Source organism: Colobus angolensis, unplaced genomic scaffold (assembly GCF_000951035.1).
Source record: "Colobus angolensis palliatus isolate OR3802 unplaced genomic scaffold, Cang.pa_1.0 Scaffold284, whole genome shotgun sequence".
NCBI lineage: Eukaryota > Metazoa > Chordata > Mammalia > Primates > Cercopithecidae > Colobus > Colobus angolensis.
Window position 1 is genome coordinate 1,934,392 of NW_012116088.1, and position 15,650 is coordinate 1,950,041.

Genomic DNA, 15,650 nt, shown 5'->3' on the forward strand with positions numbered 1-15,650 from the left:
ATTTTCCTTGTGATTATGGGAAGCTTTTACTATTTTCACTGCCTTGGAAAAAATATCTATTTTAAATAAAGATTGTACTCCTGCATTTTATTTTTCTTATTTGCACTAATGTAGACTGATAATTATGTATCAGAATAATTTATAAAATGGCTACCTTATAAAAATTTAACTCCTTCTGAAGCACTTTCCATTAAATATTCTTAATACATTCAAAACATTAGACATTAATATATAAATGTAATCATATGTATAATCATCAGCTTTTATATTGCAAAAATAGGGCTTTGCTTTGACTTATACTTTGTTGTAGGAAATTAGTTATGAGTGCTTCATTATATTTTTGCTAAACAATAATCAAAATGCCATTATTGCAGCTCTCTAGGAGTCAGGAGTCCAACAATACCAAAATATCTTTTTTCGAACGCTGTTAAAATTATAACTCCTTGTAGTGGTATTTTTGCTGCAATTCATTTTTTGTTTGATTTTTATTTTTAGTTCAACTGTTGATGCAAAATCAGAGGAAGCTACTAAAATGGAAAAAAGAAAATCAGCATTAAGCAAAGTTTTGGAATCTTTGTGCATACATCACCAGCAACAAGTTTTGGCTATGTTGAAATTTCTAGTCCAAGAGCAGAATGCTGCTTCTCTTTGCTGTTGTAATACATCATGTGTTGTGTCTTCAGAATCTCAAAAGCCCTTAATCGAAGATAATTTATATGGTCTGTTCTGTAGTTGTGAATATAGGCTGGCAGAAAAAGGTTGTTTACAAAACGAAAAACAAAGCCCTGGTTTAGAACCTCTGCCAGTCTGTATTAAAGATTTAAATTGTTTATCTTGCCAAACTGTAACTGTTGAACACATTAAGCCAGTAGTGAATAGTGGAATTGCAGACAGTTATAATTCTCACAGGTGCTGTTCTGGACTGTTACCAAACATTCACTCTACAAAATCAGCCTTTCGTAGTCCTCTTTTGTCAAAGGAAGTATGTGATCTTTCAGTCACTCTTAAAGATGCCTGTAGATCTCGAAGTCCCTCACCCCCACCATTATCACCTGTAGAAACTGAAGGATTTGAAAAATTGAAAGACGTCATCTCAGAGATTTCAGCCTTAGAAAATAACAAACTTGAAGCAAACATTAACCAGCCTCCATCTCTCACACCAGCAGAAGTAAGCAGCAATAAGAGTGATCATGAAGATAAAATACTTAAAACTAAAAAATCCAGTAACTCTTACTCTTTACTCTCAAATGACAGCAATAATTCTGCTACAAATCATGAAAAAGGTGAAACTGCTGTAATTTTTCAAGATTTAATGGATCGCATTAATGAAAAACTAAAATCAATAGAAACCACGGATATGACAAGCCTTGTACAATTATCTAGCAGTGATTGTAATACATATAATGATTTAAAATTGGGAGATTTCATAACGTCTCTCTTGCATAATGCAAAAGCCAGTGATTATAGTTTTATGGAATTATTGAGTCAACACGATAAAAAGGTAGAAAATAAAATTATTCAGACAAGATTTCGAAAGCGTCAAGAGACTTTATTTGCAATGTGCAACTCCTCTGATTCACCCATGTTTAGAAGGCAGTCTTTACAGATAAAAAGAGAACTTGCTAGTCTTGATGAAAATTTTACAAGAAAAAAATACACCGAGAAAAGTTCAAGGAAGTTGACACAAAACAATGATATATCTTCATCAGACAAAGGAGAATTCTATCATGATCAAGGGCCTTCTTTACAAAATTCTAAACGACTTCAAGATAAAAATGCTGAAACATCGTTTTCACCAAATTATGCATTACAGTCACTGCAACTACCTCTTCATAGTTCAGAAACTAACTTGTCTTTTAATTCATTTTCAGAAAGCTTTAAAACAACTTCCCCTGAGAAAATGAGCATAAGAAAGCCACAGGAGAAATCTGCAGATGGAAAACAATTTTTGCAAAATCATAGGAAAAACCCAAAGTTAGGTAATACTCAAACTCTTTTGAGAAATGATGCTTCTGGACTTTTGAGCAGAACTAAACGAAATATTGTGCCTCCAGGGTGGTATTCTATATATGTAACAAATAATTATGTTTTTAAAAAATCCCCTAAAGCCAAAAAGGTATCTGAATCCACAACAAAAAACGATCCAGTGAAAAATATTCACATTGAAAGCTCACACAATATAGACCTAAACAAAATTGCAATGAATTCTAATTTACAAGTTGTTGTGAAGCGTTTGGAAGATACAATAAATATAGCCAAAAAATCCTGGAATAATCAGCCATTATCAGAAGGATGTAAAACATCCAAGAAATTGATAGAAATTGATGGTAAAGATCAAAATGCTGACAGAAATATGACTCTTACTCTAAATAGAATGACATGCAAAGAGCAGAGCTTATCAAAATCTGTGGTAGCATCCAGCAGTATTATCAAAAGTCATTGCATGCCTGCAATGGATTTGAATAACAAAAGACTTGAAAATCTGAAAAAGTCAACTGTTTTAGATATGGGTCGCTTGATTTCCAGTGTTGAAAATGGACCAGCAAAATATGAAGGTATTGAAAGTTCATCTGTTTCCAACTATTCTAGTCCTATCAAACTCATGTTTTTATCTGAGGTTAAAAGTAGTGAAGGAGTCAAATATACTTTAACTTCAGTTGGTACTTCCCATTCAAATGTCGTTCTCCCTTCTGAAAAACCTACAATCCATCATGTAACTGAAGAAAAAACAGAAACAAATGAGAATATCTCAAATGCGAACTCTGAAAATTGTCACTCCAATCATTATGATACTGATACTCTTCAAAGAGAACTAAACAAATTCAATCATGCAAAAGAAACTTCAGGATCCTCTACAATGTTTATAGGTGATATAAATAGTGATAAGCCACAAGAAGAAACTAAGGACAATTCAAGCAGTGCTATTGATCCATCTTTTAAAAGAAAACCAGGTAGACCAAAAAAAATAGGTCCCCAAGTTGTGAGACAGATTAAGCGACCAATTGGAAGACCACCAAAGCCTAAAACTGATCAAACAGACATCACTATTTGCCAGAATGAGCCCTTTAGTGCTGGAAGGAAAAGCCCAGAATCTCTCATATCAGAAGTAAAAGAAGGTATTTATAAAAGGAGTATTACAGTAACTGTTATTTACGGAAGGTCAAGAAGAACTAAAAGGCATGTTTCTGAAGGAAGTGTAAACATAAGCAACCTTATGTCTTTAAACAATAATGCTGGGGATTTTCCAACTGAATATAATAGTCCCAGAAATATTAGTGAACACAAAATTAACTTGGGTGAAAGAATAAGTGCTGTCGCAAGCTTGACTACTGAAAGTGAGATCTTGGGGTCTGGCTTTGAATATGTTAGACCCATCAAGAACAAATCTGTGATACCTCAGCCTTCCAAGAACATTATTCGACCAAATCAGAAGCCTTTGGCAATAAGTAGGAAGCCTGGTAGACCAGCAAAAGTGAAAATCTCTGGCATATCTGTGACTATTAATAGAACTTCACCTCAGGAAAGAGAAGTAAGTATTAGCAGCTGCTTGCCTCCTTTAGAACAGGAAAATACGTTAGGAAAAAATCTACCTGAAGAAAAGTATGACCAACAGTGCACTAAAATGGATAAAATAAGGCACACTGAAGCTGATATATTTAAAAATGGATCAAAAAGTATGATTGCTACTGTACCTTTGAGACATTCTATTAGGGACAGAAAACCATCTCTGCATTTCTTACATTCATTAGCATCTTCTAGCTCATTTATTTATAGAAATGCTCTGCTCCATAAATCATATAAACTGCATTTGCAGAAAAATAAAAGTCAGAAGGAAAAACATAGACAGTCAAAGATGAAAATAGCTTACAAAGATACCCCAAGAATCAGACTTTCACGGAATGCAAAAAAGTGTTTGGAAGATAATAAATTAGTACCTATTTCTGAAGTATCCTTGGATCCTATAATTTCATCAAACCCTTTGCTCAGGTGGTGGGCTACTTCTGCTTCAAATGATTCCTTATTAGAGGAATTAAACAATAGATTTGAGCAAATAACAAATGCTTGGGTGCAAGTAAGTGGCGATGAAGCTGAAAATTGTATTCATAAAAAAAGAGAACACATTGAAAATGATCATTTCAAAGTAGCAAGCCCTTTGGAAACTTGTCTTTTAGAACTTGAAGTTTCACCTGTAAAAATGCTTTTTCAGAAAAAGTATGATTTGAATGAACTCTGTACTTGGTTTATGCAAACAACAGAAACACAGTCTCTTTCACTAGTTAGAAAAGCAAATGCCCGAAACCCTTTGGAAGTAATAAATACCAGGGGAATCAAATTAGGGACCAAATATTCTGACTTTAATGCCAGCCCCTTCAGAAAGCACTTTAAAAAATTTGCACTCTCTTCTCCTTCAAAATCAGCAGAGAAGTTGCATATACTGCATAAAGTGGCTAACTCTCCCCTCTTAAATGTGAAAAGTAATTTAGCAATAGCTAGATTAAAAAGGACTGAATTTAAGAGGTTGCATCATGAAAGGTGGAAAAGAGAGGGAAAGCTGCACAACCACGGAACAGTTGACTGGAACTCTAAAAGGAGAAACTTAAGATTTTTCTGCCAGAAACAATTTTTAAATAAGACTGAGGGAGAAACAAATGCTGACATCCCACTCCAAGGAAAAAGCATAGTAGAAAATCAGTGTGTTTTGCCACCTGAGATCAGGGGTGACTTGCAGCAGAGGGTAGTAATGCCTGACTTCAAAATACGTGCTAGTTTCGAGAATAAATTTAAGTCAGAAGCAAAAGAGAATGGAACAAATTGCAGCCAAAAAGACTTTCAAAAGGGACCAAGACTAGAAAATGTGTGTCCTAATAGTTGGAGGTCAAAAACCTTAAAAGACTGTAGAATATTTTTGAGGAAGCTCAACTGTCTTGAACACAGAAATACTTTAAAGCTAAATACAATCATTTACTCTCCTGAATCTACTGACAGTGGAAATACTCATCAAACTCATATGGAAGAATCAAAGCGCTTTACTTTAAGATCTCATTCTGCTAGGCAAAATTCTTTTAAAAAGCAATCTAAAGAAATAGAAAATGCTAAAGCAAATAATCCTTCAGCTGATGAATTTGCTGACCATCTTGGCAATCGTAAATTAAGCAAATGTATTAACTTTGACAAGAATCCTGATAGTTTTGAAGTTCTTAGCAATTTGAACAAAAGAAAAAGACCACCATGGAAGACCACAGAAGTGTCAACAAAAAGACATAAACGACAGTCATGCAACAGTGGACAAATGGCAAACTATTTTTCCAAATCCCTAGGTAAGTTCTTCTCTATGTAATTTTGAAGTTTCATTGTAGGTGCCTTGAGTAAAGTATAACAGGTAGAAAAGGAACAGCTGATTCAGTTTTAATTAGTTTCCAAAATATTTGGACAACCTAATTTCTTGGCACCTAGTATGAAACTCATGAAATTAGGTGCTGCTAAATGTATCAGTGTGCTTCCCCACCTCAATATGTCCAGGATTTCACACAAAGAAAAAGATATATAGTAGAGACATAGAAATCATCTTTAAAATATATTATTTTAGTAATGTAGATGTTATCTCCTTTTGCATTTGGTTGATCTAATAAAATCAGTAAGCAGTTTGACAGATAAATATAACCAAGTAACTAACTAAAAATTAAGTACCACACTATAGTAAATATTACTCACTTGAGAAATCAATAACAACTTTGAGACCATGTTTTAAAAAAAGTAAAGACTATCTGTTAAATTGATAGATTGTAACATATTATCCTAGGATAATCTTAATCTCACATCACCCACCAAGTTGTTATGTCATTTGGAACTCACTTTAAGACTGATGATTTGAAGAGTGGTAGAGCAACAGTATTTTTAAAAATAAATCAGCAAACTTGTTGAGTAGTTTTTTGATATCAGACATTGAGCTCATTTCCACAGATACAAAGATGCGGATTCTTTTTCACAGATAATCCATAACCTAGCAAGAGGGAAAGAATCATGTACAAGTTGTTGTTAAGGTAATGCCAAATTCAAAATGCAAACCAGAATTACCTTAGCAAACAATTACATCTTTTACTCAGTTATACTGACCTGATGTTGGTGCCTCAGGGAGACTCAAGGACCCTGCAAGCTTGTCCGACCCACCGCCTCTGGGCCACGTGCAGCCCAGGACTGCTTTGAGTGTGACCCAACACAAACTTGTGAACTTTCTTAAAACGCTATGAGATTTGTTTGTGTTTTTTGTTGTTGTTGTTTTTGTTTTTGTCTCTGTAGCTCACCAGCTATTGTTAGTGTATTTTATGTGTGGCCCAAGACAGTTCTTCAGCATGGCCCAGGGAAGCCATAAGACTGGACACCCATGCTAAAACCTAGTAACAATAATATAGGAACACTGTAGTTGCCAATGTAGCCATTTCCAGCTCTTCTTACTGATAAGTACTGGACAATGAGGGATATTGAGGAGTATGGAAGTACTTATTGATTACTTGCTTAACATGAAAGAAATTTTACATTTGGAAATTTAAAGATATAGTTGCATCGTTATATATTTTAGGGGTGTTTTGGGGGGAATTGGGGAAGTATTGGCTTTATTTTTATTACTCTTTTTAAAACTTGTTTAAAAGCTAAAATAGGTAGTATTAGGTCTTATATTAAAATAGTAAAAGCAGTAAATTCTTGATTTTTAATAAGTTAATGATTTTATGACCCCCAAGATTCAGTTATTCAACTACATAATTTTAAAACCTATGTCAGAAAGTAATGATTAAAATTTCAAATATCTAACGTGCGACAATTAAAATTTTAAAGGTTGGCCAAAGTAGATTCTCAATTATAAATGATTAATCAAAACTTTAAAAAGTGACCTCTGTTTCTTGTTCTCAGGATAACTAAAAATATCAAATGCCATGTCAGGAAAAAGAGAGGTAAAAAAAAACTGATAGTGTATTTTTTTAAATTATAATTCATCTGAAAATATACACACATATTTCTTAAAGACTATCATGAATGGAGAATAAAATGTAAAGCTTCATTTTAAATTCTTTATATCATCCTCATATCATACTGTTACAGTTTACCAGAAGTAAATGCATTAATTCATTTTACAACAGAACCGTATTTTGTCCTTTCAGCTTCTTAATCATTGTATCTTCCTAAGAAATAAATATCAAGCTTATTTTAATGTGATTATTTACCCCCACTAAATATGAAATCATCCTAGAAAAAATAAGATGGAAGATGCCTAATTACTACTTTTTCAAATTAATTTCAAAATCCTTTTGGGCAGTTTTAAAATGTTTAATATCATATGAAGAGCTGTTTTTGATCTTTCTCATTTTTAAAATTACTAGTACTATTTCCTGTTCTGCTTAAAGTTTTGTCTATCTTTCACTGATAACTTTCCTTCTTTATTTTTTAACATTTTTTTTTTAGTCAATCAACAAGGACATTATTTTTATGAAGTTGTATTTATAGAAATATTTGTTATATTTATCTGATTTTTAAAGTATTTTTTTTCTCATTATTCTTAGTATCTCATACTTCTTTTTGCCTTTTTGGAAATGATGCTAAAACTCATTATTAGTTTTATATGTGTTTTTCTTCTTCATAGAATAAATTACTGACTGGATACTTAAGAGACTTAACAACCAGACTTTCCTAGAAAAATTTCTAAGGCAGTGTATATAATGAAATTTTGAAATATTTCTATTGATGAAAAGTTTTGCTTCTATCACAAATATCTTGTTTTATACATTTTGAGATGAACTGTCCAGACATAATTTATGAGTTTTTAAATTTATACTTCACCACATTTGTACTGCTGTATATATCAAGTGTGCACATGGAAAGGAGGCAGAAAAATGCAATCCCATTCTATTCTTATTTCAACAAGTATTTAATGAATGCCTACAATATGCTCTTAGGCACTGTGGAAGGTTCAAATAGTTCCTTTCCATCTAAGAGAGAAAACAAGACCTACATCATTTATTCAATAAATAGAATGTATTTCATTTTTTAAGTGGGATATTATAGGCTTTAAGGGAATAGAATGGTTAAAGTCATGGTTGTTGCTCTTATGGGGATTACCATGTCATGAAGGATAGAAAAATGGATAGGCAGTTTCAGTAGAAGGATGATGACTGCTATGATCAGAGAGACAGCGATGGATTTTAAGAGCACATTAAAGGGAAACTGAACTCAGATTTAGGGAATTAGGCAAGGTTTCCTACATTGTTGCATCTAAGCTGAGGCTTGAAGGAGGCCGATGTAGTAGAAGTTTGAAGAGGAGTGTTTCAGGCAGTGCAAACAATGTGGAACATTTGAATGACAAAAGAGAGCAAGCAGCCTGGGCAACATAGTGGGACCCCATCTCTGCAAAACAAACAAACAAAATTATTCAAGTGTGGTAGCCCACACTTTGCTTGAACCTGGGGGGTCGAGGCTTCAGTCAGCCATGATTGTGCCACTGTGCTCCAACCTAGGTGTCTCAACAATTTTTTTTAAAAAAGAGCAAGCATATGTGGAATATTGAGTAATTTATCAGAACTGAGGCATAAAATAGGAATCATGGATCAGGAGGGAGTGGGAAGATGGTAAACAATGAAGCTACCGAGGGAAGCATAGCCCATATTGTGAGGTCAGCATCAAATAATGAAACAAAATATGTTTTAAGCCCTATTAGCAGTAATTGAAAAGAATAGATTTGAGATCTATAAAGTAAAATCAGTGTCTTAAAGATTAGAAGAATAGAGGGAGAACATCCAGGTTTTTGCCTTGAACACCTGGGTAGAGGATAGTAAGATCTACTAAGATACAGTGCTCTTTAGATGTGAGGATTTGAGGTGTTTAGTGGGATATCCAAGAAAGGATGTTAGGAAGCAGTTATGGATATGCTTCCTAAACATATGGATCTGTTTCCTAAGAAAAAGGCCTGAGCTGAGATAAGGATTTGTGAATCAACAAATAACTGAAACCATGAGAGTGGAAGAGATTACAATGAGATTATTCATTGTAAGATTGAAAGAGCCTAGGAAGTCAGAGCCCCAAAGATTTAGGGAAAAGGAAAGATGTATACAAAAGGAGACTGATGAGAGTAGTTGAGAGGTAAGAGGAAAGTCTGGAGAACATGGTGAATGGAAATGTGTTGTAAGATGGGAGAAGGCAATGTAAATTGTTGATAAGAAGTCAACTAAGATGAGCCCTGAAATGGTTCCATTGAATATAGCAATAAGAGTTTATCTTAGTGGTTGGGAAAGAGTAGCTTTGGTGGACTAACAGAGCCACAAGTCATATTCAAGGCTAGATGAGTAATGAAGGAAGAGAAAGAAAATTAGCACAGAAAACTATAATGGGCCATGAATGGAGAGAATATACAAAAGTTAGCTAGATTAAGCTGGGGTTGAAGACAGATTTAAAAGATATATATTTACATGCTAATGGGAAAAAGCCAATAGGGAATAAATGATTGAAGATACAGAAATGAGATGGCAACCAATGGAAATGGAGTGAAGCCCCTGTCTAGATTATTGGGTATAGGATCTATACCCCAATGGTATGAGAGATTGGACTTAGCCAAAAGGGTCACTTTTCTCTTAAAAAAGAAAAAAAAAAAAAAAACAGGGTAGTGGGAACAATATGTGGGAAGGCAAATCGGTAATTTGTGGGCAGAATCCTGAGATATTAGAGTTCATTTTCTATGAATCAAGAGATAATCAAGAGTAGTATGTGGGATTGGGTGATTGGGGAATATGGACAAGGTTTGGAATAGCTGTCTCAAGAAATATAGGATAGAACAACTGGTTTTATCTTAGCTGCCAGAATGTAAGCCTGGAGAAAGATGGGTCCTCAGATTTAATAATAATCAAGTTCACCAAGTGGGGATGACAGTACAAAGAGATCCAGTCAAGAATATGTCTGTTCTGTGAATAGTGAGCAGCTGTATGATCAAAGCAGAGTTCTACAGAATCTTTTCTGATAGTAGCACACAATATAGATTCGGGGGGGTGGAGGATGGGAAATGTGTGAAGGGTCAGTTGCAGGAGATGATTTTTGAGATGATAATGACCTAAAAATGGAGAGTGACTGTTGGAAATAATATAGACCTTTTTAATATCGGTATCTTTTGAGTTCCCAAAGCAAGTGTATATCTTTTCCTAATTGATAAACATCTCGATATAAATAAGCTGACTCTGGACACCTCTGAGTAAACTTCTAAGAATAAAATAACCTAATGTGGTCTTGAAGCTCCTGTAATAATAGTACTCATCCTAAAACATTAAATTTTCCCATAAGAATTTCGAATTCAGTTGACACTTGGAATCAAATTCTGAGATGACTGAAAAAAAAAAAAAAAGTTTGTCATCTTCTTCTATTTTGCCATCTGTCCTCAAAAATAACTGAATTTACATTTTTCCCATTCAAAATTCTGGTTTTCACACAGGTTTATAACTGACGGCTGATTTTTAAGTAAGTAATATACTCCAACTACCAGAAACCAAGACTAACCATACATACTCCTCTGATCTTGCTTATGAGCATTTTAACACATATTTGGAACACTGAACACAAGATAAAAGTGAACTATTACTTTAAGTAAAACTGTTAAGATTTGATTCTGTTAAAGTACTCTAATGAAATTAGGAATTTTTTTACACCAAACCCCCCTGAGGAATTTTTTAAAAAGATACGTTCTCTTTATATTTGAGTTTTTCCTCTGTAATTTTCTTAGGAATTGAGTAAGATAAGAGTTTAGGTTTTAAAGAGTCTCTAATTTTTGCCATAACATTTTGTTAAAATGTAAAACAGCTAAACAATCTTCGTCTTGATGTTTTTTCTTAGAATTTTTCTTGAATATTTTATATTCCATTGCTTTCTCAACTATTACTGAGTTTTCAGGATATTGTTTTACTAATTGCCCCATATCTTTCAGAGAAAATAATTCAGTTTATTTAACAAAGATTGGATACTTTTTCCTTTGATTTATCAGGCGTTGTGTTAGATGTTCAAGTCACAAAGGAACTCAAGGAATTTATCTAGAAGATATTTCAAGTTTTTACTTTGACAACATAATTAGTAAAAGAAACATAGTTTGGCTTATTCCATATACTAGTGGTTGTAGAGAACAGAACTATTTTCAGACATAGATTTAATTCTCTAAATTGGGAAGTCTGGCCCATGGCATATTTTATAAATAAAGTTTTATTAGAACACTGCCATGTTCATTCACTCATATATTGTCTATTGCTATTTTTGTGCTGCAGAAGCTGAATAGTTGCAACAGACACCGTAAAGCCTACAGAGTCTAAACTATTTACTACCTGGCCCTTTGCAGAAAAAGTTTGCCGACCCTGTTGATATCACTACAGTTTTGATGTGGTGTGGCTTGAAAAAAATAAAAAATAAGTTGTTGGCTCTTAAAAAATATATTAAGGTCATTCTATCTTGTTCGTCCCCAACACTCCATCCACTTCTTCCTCAACACTCCCTCCCTCAACACAATACAATGTATTTGACATGTTAGCTGTTTTGTTTTGTTTGATCTTTAGGGGTCAATATCTGTCTTTATCCAGCAGAGTGGTGCTGGGGGAGCCATGAGCACCAGTTGTATTCTGTTTTGTAAATCTTTATTCTCTCCCTGCAGCCTCCAGACCTGCTTTCTCTATCTGAGGTAAGTTCAAGGGTCACCCTTTTCTTCTTTAACCAGCTGCTAGCACCTGCTAGAAGGAGATTGGTTTCCATGCTTCACACCATGATAAATTCCTGCCTCAAGGTCTAAATGTTCTCTTTCTCCTTTTTTCTTCCTTCTCTATTTCTTAAGAATTCAAAAGTCTTAGTTCAAGCTCTCCTAACTACCATTTTTTCTTCTCGTGTTTCCTGGGCAGTAACAGTTTTCTTGTCGTGGAGCTGAGCATTCTGTGATTATCGTAACGTTAAGCCTAGTGAATTCACCTATAGTTTAATTACAAACAAAAAAGGGAAGGGTAGGTGTCTGAATGATTTCATCTTGCCACTTTGTTTTTCTTGTTTGCGTTTGTTTTATTTAAACCGGACCTTGGCTTCTTTTTCCTTCTCCCAGTTCCAGGCAACCAGGAAAATGCATTTATTTGCTACTTTTTTCTGTGTTATGCAAACATAGAAAGCTAGATTTTAAAAGCCTGTACCTATACACTCTTTTTATTTATTCAAAAGTGTTTGTCTTTTGCATGCTAGGCAGTATGCTAGACACAGGCGAAATAGTGGGGGCAAAACCAGATGTGGTTCCTACCCTCATGGTTCAAGTTTATTTGGAGAGGCAGACATTGAGTAAATGCACAAATCTGCTGCATTCTCAGTATGTGGTGCTATGGGAATTTAATTTTGGGAGGTTTTCCCAAGTGAAAGAAGAGTTCCCTGAGCAAATGGCCATTAAGCTAAGCTGTGAAGGGTGAGGAGAAATTAACAAGGCCAAGTGGTAGAGAACCAGTAGGGTAGGAAAAAGGATTTGGATGTGGAAGAAATGCTGAGGTGTGGGATTCTTGGCAGGCTAGAGGTGTAAGTCATGGCCAGTGTGTCTAGTCAAGAGAGAAAGAAGGAGATGATGTCAGATGTAGAGAGGATTGAGAAGGAAGCAAAGGAACAGACTAAAGAAGTTCTTGTGAGCCATGCCAAGAAGTTTGTCTACTTTCAGTGGCTCCCCATTGCACTTAGAACAGAGATTTAAATTGGAAGTGAATGGGGAAGATAAGACATAATCAGAGTTTCCTTTCTAGAAGATTTCCCTGGTTGCATTGTGAAGAAGGAAGGGTGTGGGGCAAGACACCTAACCATACTTAGACCATTATGATTCACAAACTTTAGTGTGCCTCAGAATCACCGGCAAGTCTTGTTAAAACAATTGTTTGGATCCACCCGCAGAGTTTAATTGAATAGATATGGGGGTGGGGCCTAAGTGATACTTATGCTTCTGGACCAGGAAGTACACTTTGAGAACCACTGGTAATAGAGTGTAAGTGTTATAGTGGTAGAAGGAAGATTATTTACCAATATGAACATGTTATAAGTTTCCCTTTAAACACTTCTTCAGCTATATCACAAGTTTTGCTCTGCTGTGTTTTCATTTTAGTTAAATTTAAAATATTTTCTAATTTCTCTTGTGATTTCTTCTTTAGCCCATGGATTATTTAGAAACATATTAGCTGGGCGCAGTACTCACGCCTGTAATTCCAACACTTTGGGAGGCTGAGGCAGGAGGATTACTTGAGCCCAGGAATTCAAGACCAGCCTGGGCAACATGGCAAGACCCTGCCTAGAAATGTGTTGTTTTGTTTCCAGATATTTAGGGATTTTTCAGATATCTCTGGTGCTGATTTCTAATTTAATTCTAATATACTGTTTGTGAATTCAGTCTTTTTGAATTTTTGAGATGTATTATATGGCCGAGAATCTATGCAAATCTAAGTAAATGTTCTGTATGTTCTTGAAAATAATGTATGTTCTACTGCTGTTGAATGAAATGTTCTATAAATGTCAGTTAAGCAAGATGATTGCTAGTACTGTTCTGGATTTTTCCATCTCGGTGAATTTCAGTCTCCTTGTTCTATCTGTTTGTGAGAGGAGGATGTCAAAATCTGTGACTATGATTGTGGATTTTTCTTTTTATCCTTTCAGATCTGTTAGGTTTTGCTTCATGTATTTTGAAGCTCTATAAATAGGTGCATATGCATTTAGAATTGTTAGGTACTTTTTATTGATTGACTTTTTTATCATTATGAAATTAACCTCCTCTTTAATCCTGAAAATGTTCCTCACTCTGAAATCTAATTTATCTGATAACTACTAGAGTCGTTCTAGCTTGCTTTTCACTACTGTTGTCATAGTGTATCTTCTCACAATATTTTTATTTTTAACCTATTTGTGTCTTTATGTTTAAAGGTGATCTCTTTTATTAAGCAACATAGAATCGAGGCTTGCCTTTTTATCCAATGTGACAATCTCTGCCTTTTCAGTAGACCACTTACATTTAATCTCACCATTAATATGATTGGGTTTAAATCAGCCATCTTTCTATTTGTCCCACCTACTATTTGTTCCCCCCTTTTTTCTCTTTTCCACCCTTCTTTTGGATCAATACAGCGTGTTTTACTACTTTTTCAATCTCCTGATTTGCTTTTTAAAAAGTGGTTGCTGGTCAGGTGAGGTGGCTCATGCCTGTAATCCCAGCACTGTGGAAGGTCACTTGAGCCCCAGAGTTCAAGACCAGCCTGGGCAACATAGTGAAACTCTGTCTCCACAAAAATCAGGCAGGTATAGTGGCACGTGCCTGTGACCCCAGCTACTGGGGAGGCTGGGGCAGGAGGATCACTTGAGTCTGGGAGGTGGAGGTTGCAGTGAGCCAAGATCATTCTATGGTACTCCAGGCTGGGCAACAGAATGAGACACTGTTTAAAAAAAATAAAAATAAAAGAAAGCAGTTTCTGTGGGATTTATAGTATACATCATTAACTTACCAGAGTTCTGCCTTCAAATAATAATATAGTACTTCATGGGTAGCCAATAATTTTTTTTATCTTTATTTTCGGTTCAGGGGTACATATGCAGTTTGTTATACAGGTAAATTGCATGGCACGGGGATTTGGTGTACAGATTATTTCATCACCCAGGTAATAAGCATACTACCCAATAAGTAATTTTTCAATCCTCTCCCTCCTCCCACCCTCCACCCTCAAATAGGCCCCGCTTTCTGTTGTTCTCTTCTTTGGTCCATGTGTACTCAGTATTTGACTTCCCCTTACAAGTGAGAATCCTTACAAATGTTTTGTTTTCCATTCCTGCATTAGTTCCCTTAGGATTATGGGCTCCAGCTCCATCCATGTCGCTGCAAAGGACATGATCGCATTGCTTTTTATGGCTGCATAGCATTACATTGTCTATATGTACACATTTTCTTTATTCTACCATTGATGGGATTTAGGTTGATTCCATGTCTTTGCTATTGTGAATAATGCTGTGATAAATGTACATGTGTATGTGTCTTTTGTGGTAGAATGATTTATATTTCTTTGAGTATATACCCAGTAATGGGATGCTGGGTCATATGGTAGTTCTATTTTTAGCTCTTTGAGAAATCACCACACTGCTTTCCAAAATGGCTGAACTAATTTACATTCCCACCGGCAGTGTATAAGCATTCCCTTTTCTCCACAGCCTTGCCAGCATCTGTTTTTTTTTTTTTTTTTTTGACTTTTTAATAATACCCATTCTGACTGATAAGAAATGGTATCTCCTTGTGGTTTTGATTTGCATTTCTCTAATGATTAATGATATTGAACATTTTTTCATATGCTGCGTGAATGTCTTCTTTTGAAAAGTGTCTGTTCATGTCCTTTGCTCACATTTTTCTTTTTTTTTTCTGAGACAGAGTCTTACTCTGTTGCCCAGGCTGGAGTGCAGTGGCACAATCTCAGCTCACTGCAACCTCCACCTCCCATGTTCAAGTGATTCTCCTGCCTCAGCCTCCCAAGTAGCTGGGATTACAGGCACCCGCCAACATGCTCGCCTAATTATTCTATCTTTTTTTTTTTTTTATTATACTTTAAGTTCTAGGGTACATGTGCATAACGTGCAGGTTTGTTACATATGTATACTTGTGC

At 35.0% G+C, this 15,650-nt stretch overlaps 1 protein-coding gene across 1 annotated transcript in view; it reads left to right on the forward strand.

Moving 5' to 3' along the window:
* LCORL (ligand dependent nuclear receptor corepressor-like) overlaps positions 1-15,650 on the forward strand; it is a 177,897-nt gene that overhangs the window by 140,498 nt on the left and 21,749 nt on the right. The gene's annotated exons all lie outside the window — the stretch shown is intronic.